At 50.0% G+C, this 13,691-nt stretch overlaps 1 protein-coding gene across 2 annotated transcripts in view; it reads right to left on the reverse strand.

The window, feature by feature from the left end:
• The window catches only part of atn1 (atrophin 1), a 31,961-nt gene extending 26,210 nt beyond the window's left edge, over positions 1 to 5,751 (reverse strand). For both annotated transcript variants that reach the window (XM_002941218.5, XM_031905440.1), the window contains exon 1: positions 5,439 to 5,751. The gene's annotated coding sequence lies outside the window, so the exon portion shown is untranslated. The remainder of the gene's footprint in view (positions 1 to 5,438) is intronic.
• Between the last annotated feature and the right edge of the window lie 7,940 nt (positions 5,752 to 13,691).

The raw sequence follows: 13,691 nt of genomic DNA on the forward strand, positions 1-13,691 counted from the left end.
GCTGTCTGTATTTATAGTCTGCTCCGCCCCCTTGGGTGACATCAGAGATGGGCGGGGTAAGGTGTGCGGCTATAAATACAGACAACTCAACAGAATGGGAGTTCGGGGAGGGGCCTTTGTGCCCATTCAGCATCTCATATACAGTATTATTCTGCTATTGAGCAATGGCCCAGAGGCGCTACATAACGTGGTCATATTATATGGTAATGACACCTGTGTCACGTGATTTGGTATACCGCCTCATACCGAATACCGTTTTTTTAAAAAAAAAATGATGTCAATTTTTTGCATACCCCAATACCGGTGTCCGTACGCACGAGCGCCCCGAGCGTACATGACGTCAGTACCCAACAGAAGCGGCATCGCTGGAGGATCACGAAGATAGGTAAGTTCCACTGAACGCATGGGGGCGCTATCTTCAGGGGGGGCCTGGCCTGCAATCCTGCTTTTTTTTAGGGATTGTTGTCATGGGGACATGTTTGAATGCATGTCTGAGAGGGTAAGCAATTTTGATTAAGGGACCTGATGGATCACACCAGGCTAATTAATTGCTATATAGCACACACTCTCTAAGTACATACTTTTAATTGGCAAAGCTGACCGTATACAGGCAGAATATACAAGTAAAAAGTTACTGCTAATATCCTTATCATTTACAGTAGGGGGTACATTATCCCTTATAATACATGAGTGATACTCAGAGTTCCCTGTATAACTCAGCCTGCAGCCTTGTGCCTTTATATGGGCACAGAACCCCTCAGTGACTGCTAATATCCTTATCATTTACAGTAGGGGGTACATTATCCCTTATAATACATGAGTGATACTCAGAGTTCCCTGTATAACTCAGCCTGCAGCCTTGTGCCTTTATATGGGGGGCACAGAACCCCTCAGTGACTGCTAATATCCTTATCATTTACAGTAGGGGGTACATTATCCCTTATAATACATGAGTGATACTCAGAGTTCCCTGTATAACTCAGCCTGCAGCCTTGTGCCTTTATATGGGCACAGAACCCCTCAGTGACTGCTAATATCCTTATCATTTACAGTAGGGGGTACATTATCCCTTATAATACATGAGTGATACTCAGAGTTCCCTGTATAACTCAGCCTGCAGCCTTGTGCCTTTATATGGGCACAGAACCCCTCAGTGACTGCTAATATCCTTATCATTTACAGTAGGGGGTACATTATCCCTTATAATACATGAGTGATACTCAGAGTTCCCTGTATAACTCAGCCTGCAGCCTTGTGCCTTTATATGGGCACAGAACCCCTCAGTGACTGCTAATATCCTTATCATTTACAGTAGGGGGTACATTATCCCTTATAATACATGAGTGATACTCAGAGTTCCCTGTATAACTCAGCCTGCAGCCTTGTGCCTTTATATGGGCACAGAACCCCTCAGTGACTGCTAATATCCTTATCATTTACAGTAGGGGGTACATTATCCCTTATAATACATGAGTGATACTCAGAGTTCCCTGTATAACTCAGCCTGCAGCCTTGTGCCTTTATATGGGCACAGAACCCCTCAGTGACTGCAAATATCCTTATCATTTACAGTAGGGGGTACATTACCCCTTATAATACATGAGTGATACTCAGAGTTCCCTGTATAACTCAGCCTGCAGCCTTGTGCCTTTATATGGGGGGCACAGAACCCCTCAGTGACTGCTAATATCCTTATCATTTACAGTAGGGGGTACATTATCCCTTATAATACATGAGTGATACTCAGAGTTCCCTGTATAACTCAGCCTGCAGCCTTGTGCCTTTATATGGGGGGCACAGAACCCCTCAGTGACTGCTAATATCCTTATCATTTACAGTAGGGGGTACATTATCCCTTATTCCCAAGTTCCAAGAATTCTGGATAATAGATCCCATACCTGTATACAGTTCATTAGAATTCTTGGTTGCTTGTGTGGGATCTACTAAAGGTGCCCATACACAGACAGACCAAATCTGCCCCTCTCTACCTATTGGCCCATATATAGTTCTAAGAGAATCCCTTTCCCACGTGTGATCATTCTGGGGCAGTTACAGTAGGTATCAGCCCCACCAGTTTTGGGCTGGGTGAGGGGTGAAGGCAATGCCTCTCTGTAGTCTCTGCAGGTTTATTGGCCTGTGTATGGCCCGTTTACTGTGCCATTTCTTATCCTGTATAGTTTTTGAATTATTTGCCTTCTTCTTCTGACTCTCTCCAGCTTTCATATGGGGGTCACTGACCCCGGCAGTCAAAAACACCATTGATCTGTGAGGCTACAATGTTATTGTTACTAGTTATTATTTATCTTTCTATTCAGGCCCTCACCTATTTATATTCCTGTCTTTCTTACAAATCACTGCCTGGTTGCTAGGTTAAATTGGACCCTAGCAACCAGATAGCTGCTGAAATTCCAAACTGGAGAGCGGCTGAACAAGAAGCTAAATAATTCCAAAACCGCAAATAATACAAAATACAGACCAATTGCAACTTGTCTCAGAATAGCATCCTCTATATCATACTAACAGTTATTGTTAGTATGATGAGGATTTTCTTGCGCAGAGCCGGCCCGGTTGCCATTGCCTTTAGGCCCAGCCCACTGAAACCTTTTCCTTTATACAAATTTGTAGAAATGTAAAGACTTTCACCCAATCAGCCTAAATAACCACATACATGGGGGGGGGTACAGAGGGATACGGCTCCAGGCCTAGTCCTATCATGTGGCCCCAGAATTCCATAAAAAGTCTCACATTACTAATAAATCCACTTTGCTTTGGCCAAATCGGCCTCCCGTGCGCGACACACACCCCCTACTGAACATGATAAAGGATATTAGAAGTCACCTTGGAGCCCTGTGAGCTGTATAGAAAGGCACCGGGCCTGCAATTGAGTCAGGGAACTCCTCGGTGACTTGTGTAATTCTCCCAGGCCGTACGGCAGGGAATACGCCGCCTAAATATACCATTGTTTGTCACGCCGGCACGTACGGGCCTCTCAGTGTGCCACTTCCATGCGCAGACTGGCACCTCACCTGCACAGGTACTGCCCTCTGGCACTGTAGCACCTACACATGGGCACCCTGCCCTACTGCATATCATTGCAATGCCCAGAGCTAGTGGCATATTAAAGCATAATGTTATATATAGTGTTAGTAATACTGTTAGTAATACTGTCCCCCCCCAGCAAAGCTCCAGTGCTGCCCAATAAATACCCATCTGCACCCACCAGCGGGCACCACTATATCCATATGTAACAGCACGACTCCCCCACCATGGCCAGAAGCGATGCAGCAGAACCAGCACAAAATAACCCACACCAGTCCCCCCCCACTGGACGCATCAGAACCCCCAAATAGCAAGGAGAACCCCCAACAATGTCTTCATCGTACTCCAACAGCATCTCAGAATCCCCACACTGGGCCCACTTGTGCCTTCCAGAAGCCAAGGGCTACAACTTCTAGCATCCCCTCAGTGAGGGTGCTGGGATGACGATGCTGGGAGTTGTAGTTCACAGCAGCAGCTAGCATCACTGGGGGGGGGGGGGCGCTGAGGTTGCTGGGAGTTGTAGTTCACAGCAGCAGTGAATATCCCTCGGGGGGGCTGAGGTTGCTGGGAGTTGTAGTTCACAGCAGCAGCTAATATCCCTCGGGGGGGCTGAGGTTGCTGGGAGTTGTGGTTCACAGCAGCAGCTAATATCCCTTGGGGGGGCTGAGGTTGCTGGGAGTTGTAATTCACAGCAGCTGCTAGCATCCCTGAGGGGGGGGGCTGAGGTTTCTGGGAGTTGTAGTTCACAGCAGCTGCTAGCATCCCTGAGGGGGGGCTGAGGTTGCTGGGAGTTGTAGTTCACAGCAGCAGCTAATATCCCTCGGGGGGGCTGAGGTTGCTGGGAGTTGTAATTCACAGCAGCTGCTAGCATCCCTGAGGGGGGGGCTGAGGTTGCTGGGAGTTGTAGTTCACAGCAGCAGCTAGCATCACTGGGGGGCTGAGGTTGCTGGGAGTTGTAGGTCATAGCAGCTGCTAGCATCACTGGGGGGGCTGAGGTTGCTGGGAGTTGTAGGTCATAGCAGCTGCTAGCATCCCTGAGGGGGGGCTGAGGTTGCTGGGAGTTGTAGTTCACAGCAGCAGCTAATATCCCTCGGGGGGGCTGAGGTTGCTGGGAGTTGTAGTTCACAGCAGCAGCTAATATCCCTCGGGGGGGCTGAGGTTGCTGGGAGTTGTAGTTAGCAGCAGCTGCTAGCATCCCTGAGGGGGAGGCTGAGGTTGCTGGGAGTTGTAGTTCACAGCAGCTGCTAGCATCACTGGGGGGGATGACAATGCTGGGGGTTGTAGTTCACATCAGCGCCAGGACTGACAGCTTGACATTTTGCCATCAATACTAACACAGCAGAGTCACACAAAGTTTCTGCCAATAGGTTTCAGTGAATTAAGTGCAAGCTCCACAGGTTAGACATTCAGCCTCCTACCCACACACTGAAGTGCAAGCTCTGGGGGTTAGGGGCCACATCTGGCTCATTGCTCTATCCCTCCCCAGCCTCCCCTTCTCCCTCTCTGTACTGCGCAGCTGGGTATGTTAGCGCTACAGGGGGGCAAGTCATCCCCACAGGAGGGGGGGTGTGAGTGTGAGTGTATGTGTATGTGAGTGAGTGTGTGTATGTGAGTGTATGTGTATGTGAGTGTGTGTGTATGTGAGTGTGTGTATGTGAGTGTGTGTGAGTGTGTGTGTGTGTGTGTGTGTGTATGTGAGTGTGTGTGAGTGTGTGTGTATGTGAGTGTGTGTATGTGAGTGTGTGTGAGTGTGTGTGTGTGTGTGTGTGTGTGTGTGTGTGTGTGTGTGTGTGTGAGTGTGTGTATGTGAGTGTGTGTATGTGAGTGTGTGTATGTGAGTGTGTGTATGAGTGTGTGTATGTGTGTATGTGAGTGTGTGTGTGTGTATGTGAGTGTGTGTGTATGTGAGTGTGTATGTGTATGTGAGTGAGTGTGTATGTGAGTGTGTATGTGTATGTGTATGTGAGTGAGTGTGTATGTGAGTGAGTGTATGTGTATGTGAGTGTGTATGTGTATGTGTATGTGAGTGTGTATGTGAGTGTGTATGTGAGTGTGTGTATGTGTATGTGAGTGAGTGTGTATGTGAGTGAGTGTGTATGTGAGTGAGTGTGTATGTGAGTGAGTGTGTATGTGAGTGAATGTGAGTATGAGTGTGAGTGTATGTGAGTGAGTATGAGTGTGAGTGTATGTGAGTGAGTATGAGTGTGAGTGCATGATCAGTAGGTATAGGCGCCCATGTCACACTGTCAGTTCCCGGCAGGGAGCATATACACGCATGTGAGTGTGTGAGTGAGTGTGTGAGTGAGTGTGAGAGTGAGTGCATACGTGTGTGGGTACATCCGTGTGAGTCTGTGCGATTGTGTAGCAGAAGGATCGCGATGCAGCGCGGAGTCACCCACCTAACAAGGGAGGGAGTCCGGTCCCGTAAGTCTCCGGTAGGTGCGTTAGAGAGGCAGGCGGGGAGAGGCTGTCAGTCCGGGGCCAGGCGGCGGCGGCAGACGGGTAGGGAAGCCGGAGCGGAGCATTGTGCCTCAGGGCGAGGGGGGGAATAGGGGGGAATAGAGGGGGGGGGAAGCGGCCGCACAGCCGAACAGGCGACAAGGGGGGAAATAAGATTTTTTTTCTTTTTCTCTTTTTTTTTAATCCGTTGTGCAGAGAAAATCCTACAAAAGAGGAAAATTTTTTACCTCCTCTGCCCCCCTCCCTCCTGCACTGCTCCCTCCCTCCCCCTCCTGCTGGCTCCTCCCCCTCCCCGGGCACCGCCCTCTCTTGCCTCTGTCTGTCCCTTCCCTCCTCTCTCTCTCATTCCTCCCTCTCCTGCTCTTCCCATTAGATGTGAGGGGGGAGAGAGAGCCAGACAGTCAGAAAGGGAGAGAGAGTGAGGGGGGGAGGGGGTAGGAGACAGACTTCTGAGCGATTTCATAGCTGGTGGGGAAAGTTCTCCCTCAGCTCTGTGTGTGCAAATGGCTCCCCCAGCCTATGTGGCCCTGTGTGTGTGCAAATGGCTCCCCCAGCCTATGTGGCCCTGTGTGTGTGCAAATGGCTCCCCCAGCCTATGTGGCCCTGTGTGTGTGCAAATGGCTCCCCCAGCCTATGTGGCCCTGTGTGTGTGCAAATGGCTCCCCCAGAATATGTGGCCCTGTGTGTGTGCAAATGGCTCCCCCAGCCTATGTGGCCCTGTATCTGTGCAAATGGCTCCCCAGAATATGTGGCCCTGTATCTGTGCAAATGGCTCCCCCAGCCTATGTGGCCCTGTGTGTGTGCAAATGGCTCCCCCAGCCTATGTGGCCCCTGTGTGTGTGTGCAAATGGCTCCCCCAGTCTATGTGGCCCTGTATCTGTGCAAATGGCTCCCCTAGCCTATGTGGCCCTGTATCTGTGCAAATGGCTCCCCCAGCCTATGTGGCCCTGTGTGTGTGTGCAAATGGCTCCCCCAGCCTATGTGGCCCTGTATCTGTGCAAATGGCTCCCCCAGCCTATGTGGCCCTGTGTGTGTGTGCAAATGGCTCCCCCAGCCTATGTGGCCCTGTGTGTGTGTGCAAATGGCTCCCCAGCCTATGTGGCCCTGTATCTGTGCAAAATGGCTCCCCCAGCCTATGTGGCCCTGTAATCTGTGCAAATGGCTCCCCCAGCCTATGTGGCCCTGTGTGTGTGTGCAAATGGCTCCCCCAGCCTATGTGGCCCTGTGTGTGTGTGCAAATGGCTCCCCCCCAGCCTATGTGGCCCTGTGTGTGTGTGCAAATGGCTCCCCCAACCTATGTGGCCCTGTATCTGTGCAAATGGCTCCCCCAGCCTATGTGGCCCTGTATCTGTGCAAATGGCTCCCCCAGCCTATGTGGCCCTGTGTGTGTGCAAATGGCTCCCCCAGCCTAATGTGGGCCCTGTGTGTGTGCAAATGGCTCCCCCAGCCTATGTGGCCCTGTGTGTGTGCAAATGGCTCGCCCCAGCCTATGTGGCCCTGTATCTGTGCAAATCCCCCCTATGTGGCCCTGTGTGTGTGCAAATGGCTCCCCCAGCCTATGTGGCCCTGTGTGTGTGCAAATGGCTCCCCCAGCCTATGTGGCCCTGTGTGTGTGTGCAAATGGCTCCCCCAGCCTATGTGGCCCTGTATCTGTGCAAATGGCTCCCCCAGCCTATGTGGCCCTGTATCTGTGCAAATGGCTCCCCCAGCCTATGTGGCCCTGTGTGTGTGCAAATGGCTCCCCCAGCCTATGTGGCCCTGTATCTGTGCAAATGGCTCCCCCAGCCTATGTGGCCCTGTATCTGTGCAAATGGCTCCCCCAGCCTATGTGGCCCTGTATCTGTGCAAATGGCTCCCCCAGCCTATGTGGCCCTGTATCTGTGCAAATGGCTCCCCCAGCCTATGTGGCCCTGTGTGTGTGCAAATGGCTCCCCCAGCCTATGTGGCCCTGTATCTGTGCAAATGGCTCCCCCAGCCTATGTGGCCCTGTGTGTGTGCAAATGGCTCCCCCAGCCTATGTGGCCGTGTGTGTGTGTGTGTGTATGAGAGACAGAGAGAGAACGAACAGGGCGGAGACACGAGAGTGACAGAGGTGTCTCTCTCTCCCAGCCGCCTCTCTCCCTCCCTCCCTGCTCTCCCCCTTCTCTTCCTGTAATTTCTAGCACAAAGGGGGAGGCTGGATTTATCTGCAGGACTGGAGAGGCACAGAAAGTCTCTGTGTGTGTGTAACTGTATGTGTGTGTCTGTATGGGTGTGTGTAACTGTATGTGTGTGTCTGTATGGGTGTGTGTAACTGTATGTGTGTGTCTGTATGGGTGTGTGTAACTGTATGTGTGTGTCTGTATGGGTGTGTGTAACTGTATGTGTGTGTCTGTATGGGTGTGTGTAACTGTATGTGTGTGTGTCTGTATGTATGTGTGTGTGTCTGTATGTATGGGTGTGTGTAACTGTATGTGTGTGTCTGTATGGGTGTGTGTAACTGTATGTGTGTGTCTGTATGTATGTGTGTGTGTCTGTTGTATGTGTGTGTCTTATGTATGGGTGTGTGTAACTGTATGGTGTTCTGTATGGGTGTGTGGTCTGTAGGTGTGTGTAACTGTATGGGTGTGTGTGTCTGTATGGGTGTGTGTAACTGTATGGGTGTGTGTGTAACTGTATGTGTGTGTCTGTATGGGTGTGTGTAACTGTATGTGTGTGTCTGTATGGGTGTGTGTAACTGTATGTGTGTGTGTCTGTATGGGTGTGTGTAACTGTATGTGTGTGTCTGTATGGGTGTGTGTAACTATGTTTGTGTCTGTATGGGTGTGTGTAACTGTATGGGTGTGTGTAACTGTATGTGTGTGTCTGTATGGGTGTGTGTAACTGTATGTGTGTGTCTGTATGGGTGTGTGTAACTGTATGTGTGTGTCTGTATGGGTGTGTGTAACTGTATGGGTGTGTGTGTGTGTAACTGTCTGTGTAACTATGTGTGTGTAACTATGTCTGTGTGTGTGTAACTGTGTGTATAAGTGTATGTAACTGTGTGTGTGTAAATGTGTCTCTGTAACTGTGTGTATAACTGTATGTCTGTATGTAACGGGGTGTGTGTGTGTGTATATATATATATATATATATATGTGTGTGTGTAACTATGTGTGTGTATAAGTGTATGTCTGTATGTAACTGTGTGTGTGTAACTATGTCTGTATGTAACGGTATGTGTGTAACTATATGTCTGTATGTGTGTGTGTAACTGTGTCTGTGTAACTGTGTGTGTGTGTGTGTATATATATATATGTATGTGTGTGTAACTATGTGTGTGTATAAGTGTATGTCTGTATGTAACTGTGTGTGTGTAACTATGTCTGTATGTAACGGTATGTGTGTAACTATATGTCTGTATGTGTGTGTGTAACTGTGTCTGTGTAACTGTGTGTGTGTGTGTGTATATATATATATGTATGTGTGTGTAACTATGTGTGTGTATAAGTGTATGTCTGTATGTAACTGTGTGTGTAAATGTGTCTCTGTAACTGTGTGTATAACTGTATGTCTGTATGTAACGGTGTGTGTGTGTAACTATATGTCTGTGTGTGTGTAACTATGTAACGGTGTGTGTGTGTGTGTGTGTGTATATATATGTATGTGTGTGTGTAACTATGTGTGTGTATAAGTGTATGTAACTGTGTGTGTGTGTGTGTAACTGTATGTAACGATATGTGTGTAACTATATGTCTGTATGTGTGTGTGTAACTGTGTCTGTGTAACTGTATGTGTGTGTGTGTAACTATATGTGTGTGAGTGTACAACTGTGTGTGTGTAACTGTATGTTTGTATGTAACGGTATGTGTGTAACTATATGTCTATGTATGTGATTGTACAACTGTGTGTGTAGCTGTATGTAATGGTATGTGTATAACTATATGTCTGTATGTTTGTAACGGTATGTGTGTATTTGTGTAAGAGTGTGTGTGTCTGTGTTTCAGCTTGTGAGTATGTAACTGTATGTGTGTGTCTCTAGGAGTGAATCGTATGTGTGCACTAACATAAAGAAGTACATGAGTTTGCGTGTGTGTGTTGGTACATACAAGTGAGTCAGTACCTGTGACTGAGCTTGTACATAGTGAATGAGAAATGTCTGTAGTTGTGTGTGCATGTGTGTATGTGTGAAGGTAGTATGCCTGATTGTGTGTACATATGTGTGCTTGTATAAGTGAATAAGTTGTGCGTGTAATTATAAGTGTGCTTGTATATACAAGTGAACTGTGTGTGCACGTGTCCCTGTACATACAGGGAATGGCTGTGACTGGGTACATATATGTGTGTGTTTGTTTAGCAGAATGGGCAAGACTGTGAGTGTGTGTGTTTGTATATAAAAGTTAATGAGGTAGGCCTCTCGCGTGTGTGTCTGGAAAGCTTGCACTTCATAAGCTGCTAAATCAGCCAATAAAAGGAATCGCTGCTTGGATCAATAGCTCATGGCACAACACTCGTGTGTGTATCTTTGTATGTGCCTGCGTGTGTATCTTTGTATGTGCCTGCGTGTGTATCTTTGTATGTGCCTGCGTGTGTATCTTTGTATGTGCCTGTGTGTGTGTATCTTTGTATGTGCCTGTGTGTGTGTATCTTTGTATGTGCCTGCGTGTGTATCTTTGTATGTGCCTGTGTGTATCTTTGTATGTGCCTGTGTGTGTGTATCTTTGTATGTGCCTGTGTGTGTGTATCTTTGTATGTGCCTGTGTGTGTGTATCTTTGTATGTGCCTGTGTGTGTGTATCTTTGTATGTGCCTGCGTGTGTATCTTTGTATGTGCCTGTGTGTGTGTATCTTTGTATGTGCCTGTGTGTGTGTATCTTTGTATGTGCCTGTGTGTGTGTATCTTTGTATGTGCCTGCGTGTGTATCTTTGTATGTGCCTGTGTGTGTGTATCTTTGTATGTGCCTGTGTGTGTGTATCTTTGTATGTGCCTGCGTGTGTGTATCTTTGTATGTGCCTGTGTGTGTGTATCTTTGTATGTGCCTGCGTGTGTGTATCTTTGTATGTGCCTGTGTGTGTGTATCTTTGTATGTGCCTGTGTGTGTGTATCTTTGTATGTGCCTGCGTGTGTATCTTTGTATGTGCCTGTGTGTGTGTATCTTTGTATGTGCCTGTGTGTGTGTATCTTTGTATGTGCCTGTGTGTGTGTATCTTTGTATGTGCCTGTGTGTGTGTATCTTTGTATGTGCCTGCGTGTGTATCTTTGTATGTGCCTGTGTGTGTGTATCTTTGTATGTGCCTGCGTGTGTATCTTTGTATGTGCCTGTGTGTGTGTATCTTTGTATGTGCCTGTGTGTGTGTATCTTTGTATGTGCCTGTGTGTGTGTATCTTTGTATGTGCCTGCGTGTGTATCTTTGTATGTGCCTGTGTGTGTGTATCTTTGTATGTGCCTGTGTGTGTGTATCTTTGTATGTGCCTGTGTGTGTGTATCTTTGTATGTGCCTGTGTGTGTGTATCTTTGTATGTGCCTGCGTGTGTATCTTTGTATGTGCCTGTGTGTGTGTATCTTTGTATGTGCCTGCGTGTGTATCTTTGTATGTGCCTGTGTGTGTGTATCTTTGTATGTGCCTGCGTGTGTGTATCTTTGTATGTGCCTGCGTGTGTGTATCTTTTTGTGTCTACGTGTCTCTGTATGTACCTTTGTATGTCTTCGTGTGTATGTATGTATGTGTGTGTGTGTGTGTGTGTGTGAGTGTATGACAGTGTGCATGTGGGTGCAGGTCAGTGAGTGCCCTGTGACTGTTCCAGTTGGTACCAAGCGCTGGGGGTTACTGTACACATGGGAATATGAATGGCAGGTTCTGGCCCGGGGGGGGGGGGGGGAGTTACAGAAACAGCCGTCTCATCTTTGCCTATTAATAACAGTAGCAGCTATCATTCTCTCATTCATTCCAGTAACTACTAACTGCCCAGTGTCTGCATCAGCACGAGTGGGTAGGAATGAACAGGTAGGGTCCTGCGTGGGACTGGATCAGCGCACGAGTGGGTAGGAATGAACAGGTAGGGTCCTGCGTGGGACTGGATCAGCGCACGAGTGGGTAGGAATGAACAGGTAGGGGGCCTGCGTGGGACTGGATCAGCGCACGAGTGGGTAGGAATGAACAGGTAGGGGCCTGCGTGGGACTGGATCAGCGCACGAGTGGGTAGGAATGAACAGGTAGGGGCCTGCGTGGGACTGGATCAGCGCACGAGTGGGTAGGAATGAACAGGTAGGGGCCTGCGTGGGACTGGATCAGCGCAACGAGTGGGTAGGAATGAACAGGTAGGGGGCCTGCGTGGGGACTGGATCGGCGCACGAGTGGGTAGGAATGAACAGGTAGGGTCCTGCGTGGGACTGGATCAGCGCATGAGTGGGTAGGAATGAACAGGTAGGGGCCTGCGTGGGACTGGATCAGCGCATGAGTGGGTAGGAATGAACAGGTAGGGGCCTGCGTGGGACTGGATCAGCGCATGAGTGGGTAGGAATGAACAGGTAGGGGGCCTGCGTGGGACTGGATCAGCGCACGAGTGGGTAGGAATGAACAGGTAGGGGCCTGCGTGGGACTGGATCAGCGCACGAGTGGGTAGGAATGAACAGGTAGGGGCCTGCGTGGGACTGGATCAGCGCACGAGTGGGTAGGAATGAACAGGTAGGGGCCTGCGTGGGACTGGATCAGCGCATGAGTGGGTAGGAATGAACAGGTAGGGGCCTGCGTGGGACTGGATCAGCGCACGAGTGGGTAGGAATGAACAGGTAGGGGCCTGGGTGGGACTGGATCAGCGCAGGAGTGGGTAGGAATGAACAGGTAGGGGCCTGCGTGGGACTGGATCAGCGCATGAGTGGGTAGGAATGAACAGGTAGGGTCCTGCATGGGACTGGATCAGCGCATGAGTGGTAGGAATGAACAGGTAGGGGCCTGCCTGGGACTGGATCAGCGCACGAGTGGGTAGGAATGAACAGGTAGGGGCCTGCGTGGGACTGGATCAGCGCAGGAGTGGGTAGGAATGAACAGGTAGGGGCCTGCGTGGGACTGGATCAGCGCACGAGTGGGTAGGAATGAACAGGTAGGGTCCTGCGTGGGACTGGATCAGCGCACGAGTGGGTAGGAATGAACAGGTAGGGGCCTGCGTGGGACTGGATCAGCGCACGAGTGGGTAGGAATGAACAGGTAGGGGCCTGCGTGGGACTGGATCAGCGCACGAGTGGGTAGGAATGAACAGGTAGGGGCCTGGGTGGGACTGGATCAGCGCACGAGTGGGTAGGAATGAACAGGTAGGGGCCTGCGTGGGACTGGATCAGCGCACGAGTGGGTAGGAATGAACAGGTAGGGGCCTGCGTGGGACTGGATCAGCGCACGAGTGGGTAGGAATGAACAGGTAGGGGCCTGCGTGGGACTGGATCAGCGCATGAGTGGGTAGGAATGAACAGGTAGGGGCCTGGGTGGGACTGGATCAGCGCATGAGTGGGTAGGAATGAACAGGTAGGGGCCTGCGTGGGACTGGATCAGCGCATGAGTGGGTAGGAATGAACAGGTAGGGGGCCTGGGTGGGACTGGATCAGCGCAGGAGTGGGTAGGAATGAACAGGTAGGGTCCTGCGTGGGACTGGATCAGCGCATGAGTGGGTAGGAATGAACAGGTAGGGGGCCTGGGTGGGACTGGATCAGCGCAGGAGTGGGTAGGAATGAACAGGTAGGGTCCTGCGTGGGACTGGATCAGCGCATGAGTGGGTAGGAATGAACAGGTAGGGGGCCTGGGTGGGACTGGATCAGCGCATGAGTGGGTAGGAATGAACAGGTAGGGGGCCTGGGTGGGACTGGATCAGCGCAGGAGTGGGTAGGAATGAACAGGTAGGGTCCTGCGTGGGACTGGATCAGCGCATGAGTGGGTAGGAATGAACAGGTAGGGTCCTGCGTGGGACTGGATCAGCGCATGAGTGGGTAGGAATGAACAGGTAGGGGCCTGCGTGGGACTGGATCAGCGCACGAGTGGGTAGGAATGAACAGGTAGGGTCCTGCGTGGGACTGGATCAGCGCACGAGTGGGTAGGAATGAACAGGTAGGGGCCTGCGTGGGACTGGATCAGCGCACGAGTGGGTAGGTTACAGTACATGAATTAGAGGCTAGATGCAAACTGCTGGCTGGTTTTAAACAGGCATCACTGAGCCTGAATGTTGGCGCATCTGTGAGCATCAGTGCC

This window comes from Xenopus tropicalis, chromosome 7 (genome assembly GCF_000004195.4).
Source record: "Xenopus tropicalis strain Nigerian chromosome 7, UCB_Xtro_10.0, whole genome shotgun sequence".
NCBI lineage: Eukaryota > Metazoa > Chordata > Amphibia > Anura > Pipidae > Xenopus > Xenopus tropicalis.